The sequence below is a fragment of the Pseudophryne corroboree genome, chromosome 5 (assembly GCF_028390025.1).
Source record: "Pseudophryne corroboree isolate aPseCor3 chromosome 5, aPseCor3.hap2, whole genome shotgun sequence".
NCBI classification, from domain to species: domain Eukaryota; kingdom Metazoa; phylum Chordata; class Amphibia; order Anura; family Myobatrachidae; genus Pseudophryne; species Pseudophryne corroboree.
The window spans coordinates 40,475,327-40,482,547 of record NC_086448.1 but is presented as its reverse complement, the minus strand read 5'-3'; the positions used below and the strand labels follow the sequence as shown (position 1 = coordinate 40,482,547).

At 41.2% G+C, this 7,221-nt stretch overlaps 2 pseudogenes; one reads left to right on the top strand and one right to left on the bottom strand.

The window, feature by feature from the left end:
• Positions 1-3,959: 3,959 nt before the first annotated feature.
• LOC134930559 (5S ribosomal RNA) lies at positions 3,960-4,078 on the bottom strand (annotated as a pseudogene).
• A 2,165-nt stretch (positions 4,079-6,243) lies between these two features.
• LOC134930220 (5S ribosomal RNA) lies at positions 6,244-6,362 on the top strand (annotated as a pseudogene).
• The last annotated feature ends 859 nt before the right edge of the window (positions 6,363-7,221 follow it).

The window sequence follows — 7,221 nt, the reverse complement described above, 5'->3', positions numbered from 1 at the left end:
AGAAAATATTAAAATAAACATATTTATTTTAAAAAGTTTATTGTACAGCGTCTTCACCTGGGGGCAACGGCCTCTGGGCAGCTCTTTTCCACGGCCGCCACCTCCCCAGGACTTCTGTAGTCTTCTGTTTTCAACTGGTGGGCTGCCCCCTCTCCAGGGCTTGCCGATGTCTTCTTTCTTCACTTGGGTGGGCGGAAGCCTTTGGGCAGCTCTTTTCCATGGCCGCTGCCTCCCCTGGGCTTCCAGGCGTCTTCTGTCTTTGGGAGCACTTGCACGCTCCCTCCCCGCTGTCCGAATGACAGGGCAATGATGCTGCGAGCCATGATTGGCCCGTGGCGGCCATATTTGATTTAAAAAATTATGCTAACGGTACCATTTTTGAAATTGGAACCGCTCCGCTCCACTGCCGAATTCTGCAAAATGACAGACAGGGACTGGATCCTCTTGGATCCAGGCCTGCTGTCACGCCAGTTATCCCCACCGTGTCCTACCACTGCTAACGCCCTCACCTCCGCCACGTCTCCGCCACACATCCAGCTGCTCAACCAGTGATGACAGCGGAACCATCACTCGCAGCTGTATCCAGAGACAGATCCGCTGTCCAATCACATCTGCGTGATTGACAGGGGCGTGCTTTCATGTGCAGTGAAAGCACACCCCTGTCATCAAGGCACTTATACAAGTGCCGCTTTTAGTGTTATTTTCAATGCGGTTTTAATGCCCACGGCTTGGCCCTGCCCCTGCCCGCCCCCCGCTCCCGCAACTTTCCTCTTGTCACCGAGAGGCACCACTGTTGGTGCCTCCCAAACCTATTTTTAATGTACAATTTGTCAGTATAATACAAAGCAGATACTTATGACACAGAATATGTGTCATAAGTATCTTCTTTGTATTATTTTTAGAGATGTGCACCGGAAATTTTTCGGTTTTTGTGTTTTGGTTTTGGATTCGGTTCTGCGGCCGTGTTTTGGATTCGGACGCGTTTTGGCAAAACCTCCCTGAAAATTTTTTGTCGGATTCGGGTGTGTTTTGGATTCGGGTGTTTTTTTTTTTTCAAAAAACCCTCAAAAACAGCGTAAATCATAGAATTTGGGGGTAATTTTGATCCTATAGTATTATTAACCTCAATAACCACAATTTCCACTCATTTCGAGTCTATTCTGAACACCTCTCACCTCACAATACTATTTTTAGTCCTAAAATTTGCACCGAGGTCGCTGGATGACTAAGCAAAGCGACCCAAGAGGGCGGCACAAACACCTGGCCCATCTAGGAGTGGCACTGCAGTGTCAGACACGATGGCACTTCAAAAAATTGGCCCCAAACAGCACATGATGCAAAGAAAAGAGAAAAAGAGGTGCACTGTGGTCGCTGGACGGCTTAGCTAAGTGACACAAACACCTCAATATCACAGGAATTATTCGTTCTAATCAATGGTATTATTGGTCCAAATCACTGGAAGAAAATGACAAAATCACTGGAATTATTCATTCTAATCAATGGTATTATTGGTCCAAATCACTGGAAGAAAATGACAAAATCACTGGAATTATTTGTTCTAATCAATGATATTATTGGTCCAAATCACTGGAAGAAAATGAAATTTATGGATACTTGCAGTGACACAGAGCTGCAAGATACAGCAATGGCCTACTGTACAACTATATACTGTTAGTCACCAAAATGCTGCACTGTAATACTAGAAGCTATAGAGAAGTATATATATTATTGTATATATCAGTACAGAGCGGTGTAACTGTGACACATGTGTCCAGACAAGCAGTATAGAAGCTATAGAAAAGTATATATAATATTACTGTATATCAGTACAGAGCTGTGTATCTGTGACCATGTGTCCAGACAAGCAGTATAGAAGCTATAGAAAAGTATATATAACATTACTGTATATCAGTACAGAGCGGTGTAACTGTGACCCATGTGTCCTGACAAGCAGTATAGAAGCTATAGAAAAGTATATATAATATTACTGTATATCAGTACAGAGTGGTGTAACTGTGACCCATGTGTCCTGACAAGCAGTATAGAAGCTATAGAAAAGTATATATAATATTACTGTATATCAGTACAGAGCGGTGTAACTGTGACACATGTGTCCTTACAAGCAGTATAGAAGCTATAGAAAATAAGAAAAGTATATATATTATTGTATATATCAGTACAGTGCGGTGTAACTGTGACACATGTGTCCTGACAAGCAGTATAGAAGCTATAGAAAAGTATATATAATATTACTGTATATCAGTACAGAGCGGTGTAACTGTGACACAAGTGTCCTGACAAGCAGTATAGAAGCTATAGAAAAGTATATATATTATTGTATATATCAGTACAGAGCGGTGTAACTGTGACCCATGTGTGTCCTGACAAGCAATATAGAAGCTATAGAAAAGTATATATATTGTTGTATATATCAGTACAGAGCGGTGTAACTGTGACACATGTGTCCTGACAAGCAGTATAGAAGCTATAGAAAAGTATATATATTATTGTATATATCAGTACAGAGCGGTGTAACTGTGACACGTGTCCTGACAAGCAGTATAGAAGCTATAGAAAAGTATATATATTATTGTATATATCAGTACAGAGCGGTGTAACTGTGACACATGTGTCCTGAGAAACAGTACAGAAGCTATAGAAAAGTATATATATTATTGTATATATCAGTACAGAGCAGTGTAACTGTGACCCATGTGTCCTGACAAGCAGTACAGAAGCTATAGAAAAGTATATATAATATTAGTATATTACTGTATATATCAGTACAGAGCGGTGTAACTGTGACACGTGTCCTGACAAGCAGTATAGAAGCTATAGAAAAGTATATATATTATTGTATATATCAGTACAGAGCTGTGTAACTGTGACCCATGTGTCCTGACAAGCAGTATAGAAGCTATAGAAAAGTATATATTATATACTGGTGGTCCCCAGTCTCCACAATGCAGCACACTGATCAGATATTTGCAGCACACTGAGCACAGAGAGCACAGATTACGGAGCTTTTCAGGGAGAGAACGTAGCCACATCCTCTCCGTTCAATCTCCAAAGCACAAGTGAAAATGGCGGCGACGCGCGGCTCCTTATATAGAAAATGAATCTCGTGAGAATCCGACAGCGGGATGATGACGTTCGGGCGCGTTCTGGTTATCCGAGCAAGGCGGGAGGATCCGAGGCTGCCTCGGAACCGTGTAAAATAGGTGAAGTTCGGGGGGGGGTTCGGATCCCGAGGAACCGAACCCGCTCATCTCTAATTATTTTAACCACTAATGACAGGGGAGGCATTGCCTGCCCTGCCTCCCCTGACTGCACGTCCCTGCTGTACAGTATATCTTGGTAGGCAAAAGGAAAACCTGGGTGATGCTCAATGATCAATAGTGGGAGAAGAAAGGAAGGCTCTTGTGTGGGCGCACTCTTAATCAATTGAAATACATTTCAGTAGTTTTAATTATTCATGAAGGATAATAAAATATAACTTTTATTAGATATACATTATAAAGAATTTCTCATGATTACTCATTGAGCAACATAGGATCCAAAAAATGAATGTGATTTAAAATGAATATTAAATTGAAAAATAAAGGAATGTTCTGGTCCTGTCTCACAGAATGTGATAAGAAAGGCTGTAGACATTTTATTGTTCTACACCCGTTTCAGCCCAACCAGTACAGATAATCTGTATTGATTAGACCAAAAAATGGTCAATTGTAAAATGTATAAATATTGGACAGGTCCGGCAATAGGTGGTGAGACATTACCCACTTCCCACCGGTCACCAACCAAATGCACAGACGTATGTTATTTATGGAGAGCTCAGAGGGTCTTGAGCGATTATGTAACCAGAATATGCAATAGAAGGGTAAGGATATTATAAGAAGGATAGAGACAAGTGGTGATACTGCTGTTGGCGTCAGATAACGCACATCATAAAGATGAAGAGTCTACTACACTGGGTATTCCCTGTGAGTCTCCCCCTCAGGTACTGACCCAGCCCAACAATGTATAGCTTCCAAGATCGGACGAGATGGGGCACTGGCAGTGTGGTATGGTAGTAGACAGATGGGTGGGTTAGATGCCAATGAGAGTGCACCTATATAAGAAGATGTGACAATTAGTCATAAAAGATGTGGATCTGCTTTCTACGTTAGGCTGGATGCAACAGGTCCCACACTAGTGGTATTGTGCACCCTGGATCGTAGATGAGAGTCCACGGAAAAAAGAACAGAATAAGAGTAGAAGGCGTCAATAATTAAGTGCAATGTGTCCTGGTAGTAAACATTAGCTGACATCAAGCATATGCACAAAAATAATTCATGTTGGATATAAAATTAGTATTGCCGTAAATGAATTCTGCCCCAACAAAAGGAAAAACCAAAAATATAAGTATCTATATATATATATATATATATATATATATATATATATATGCTGGTGTGGAGGCTGAGATATCAGATAGATGAATTAGCTCAATGTAACTCAGAAAATAGAGGATTATACCATATTCCTTGATTATGAAGAAATAATAATAATGGCCTAGAATACTGGTTGGAATATCCCCTGGTGATTATATGCATACACAGGTGCTGCAATTGACACAGAAAGAAGAAGATAAGCACATATGTAACAATAAAGTAGACACTGTCTTATTGCTTTTGTCAGTGAGAAAGAATACACAGGTAGAGTTAGGTCACCTGTGCAATTACTACAAAGACAATTACTGCTCAGAATTACCAACACAGGCACTGCCTGTGTATATAACCTGTGTGGGATCAGCAGCAAAAGTACCCTCGAGTAGTGTGGTTGGTGCAGGTGGACCCGCTGGCTAGGAAAACGCGTTTCACCCTGCAGGGCTTGTTCACTTCCTGGAGGTGCGGGTAGAGAAACTGGGCTGTATAAAAATGCCTAGCAGGGCGGCGCTGGCCAATCAGCGCCGGCGCGTCGCTGAAGGGGGCGGGAAAAACGTAAGTGTCACTGGTGCTGATAAATCCTTGCCGCATGCGCCAGCGGCTATATCCCCCGTGATTGGGCCGCTGCTATGAGCAGCTGAGGTGTATGAGATACAAGAGGCCTGTGTATGTGGACAAGACCACATGACATATGAAGCTAGATGTGATGGAGCCATTTTGGAAAAGGGCAGTATTGCCCATAGTGCACAGGGAAAAGTAGCGGGCGTAAAATGAATTATATATTGCATACTTGGGTCTATGCCACTTAATACAGGAGCTGAAAGTACCAGTGAACGGGCCGCTGGTGTTGGCGGCTTATATCAGAGGTTCTCAAACTCGGTCCTCGGGAGCCCACACAGTGCATGTTTTGCAGGTAACCCAGCAGATGCACAGGTGTATTAATTACTCACTGACACATTTTAAAAGGTCCACAGGTGGAGTTAATTATTTCACTTGCGATTCTGTGAGAAGACCTGCAAAACATGCACTGTGTGGGCTCCCGAGGACCGAGTTTGAGAACCTCTGGCTTATATCATTGGAAACTGAACTGGAGTGACATGAATGGGATGCAGCATACATGATGTGAGGGGGGCCTGTGTTGGTAATTCTGAGCAGTAATTGTCTTTGTAGTAATTGCACAGGTGACCTAACTCTACCTGTGTATTCTTTCTCACTGACAAAAGCAATAAGACAGTGTCTACTTTATTGTTACATATGTGCTTATCTTCTTCTTTCTGTGTCAATTGCAGCACCTGTGTATGCATATAATCACCAGGGGATATTCCAACCAGTATTCTAGGCCATTATTATTATTTCTTCATAATCAAGGAATATGGTATAATCCTCTATTTTCTGAGTTACATTGAGCTAATTCATCTATCTGATATCTCAGCCTCCACACCAGCATATATATATATATATATATATATATATATATATATATAGATACTTATAGTTTTGGTTTTTCCTTTTGTTGGGGCAGAATTCATTTACGGCAATACTAATGTTTATATCCAACATGAATTATTTTTGTGCATATGCTTGATGTCAGCTAATGTTTACTACCAGGACACATTGCACTTAATTATTGACGCCTTCTACTCTTATTCTGTTCTTTTTTCCGTGGACTCTCATCTACGATCCAGGGTGCACCATACCACTAGTGTGGGACCTGTTGCATCCAGCCTAACGTAGAAAGCAGATCCACATCTTTTATGACTAATTGTCACATCTTCTTATATAGGTGCACTCTCATTGGCATCTAACCCACCCATCTGTCTACTACCATACCACACTGCCAGTGCCCGATCTCGTCCGATCTTGGAAGCTATACATTGTTGGGCTGGGTCAGTACCTGAGGGGGAGACTCACAGGGAATACCCAGTGTAGTAGACTCTTCATCTTTATGATGTGCGTTATCTGACGCCAACAGCAGTATCACCACTTGTCTCTATCCTTCTTATAATATCCTTACCCTTCTATTGCATATTCTGGTTACATAATCGCTCAAGACCCTCTGAGCTCTCTATAAATAACATACATCTGTGCATTTGGTTGGTGACCGGTGGGAAGTGGGTAATGTCTCACCACCTATTGCCGGACCTGTCCAATATTTATACATTTGACAATTGACCATTTTTTGATCTTATCAATACAGATTATCTGTACTGGTCGGGCTGAAACGGGTGTAGAACAATAAAGTGTCTACAGCCTTTCTTATCACATTCTGTGAGACAGGACCAGAACATTCCTTTATTTTTCAATTTAATATTCATTTTAAATCACATTCATTTTTTGGATCCTATGTTGCTCAATGGGTAATAATGAGAAATTCTTTATAATGTATATCTAATAAAACATAAAAGTTATATTTTATTATCCTTCATGAATAATTAAAACTACTGAAATGTATTTCAATTGATTAAGAGTGCGCCCACACAAGAGCCTTCCTTTCTTCTCCCACTATTGACATATGTTCTTTCTGGCTCTGGGCGCACCACCAAACTGGACAGAGATTTGATAATTTTTGTAAATATATCCTAATTGTCCGAATTCTGGTTTATTCATTCAATTTCATCCTTTATATTGAGACCAGTGCCGGGTCGTCTTTTCTTTTCACCATGATGCTCAGTGATATTAGGAGTCTCATACCAGCTAATTACCACTGCTGCCCTCACACCGGTTTAATAACGGGGGATATATTGCAAATGCTTAAATCCAGGACACCAAGAGGGGATTTACTTTTCGGCAATAT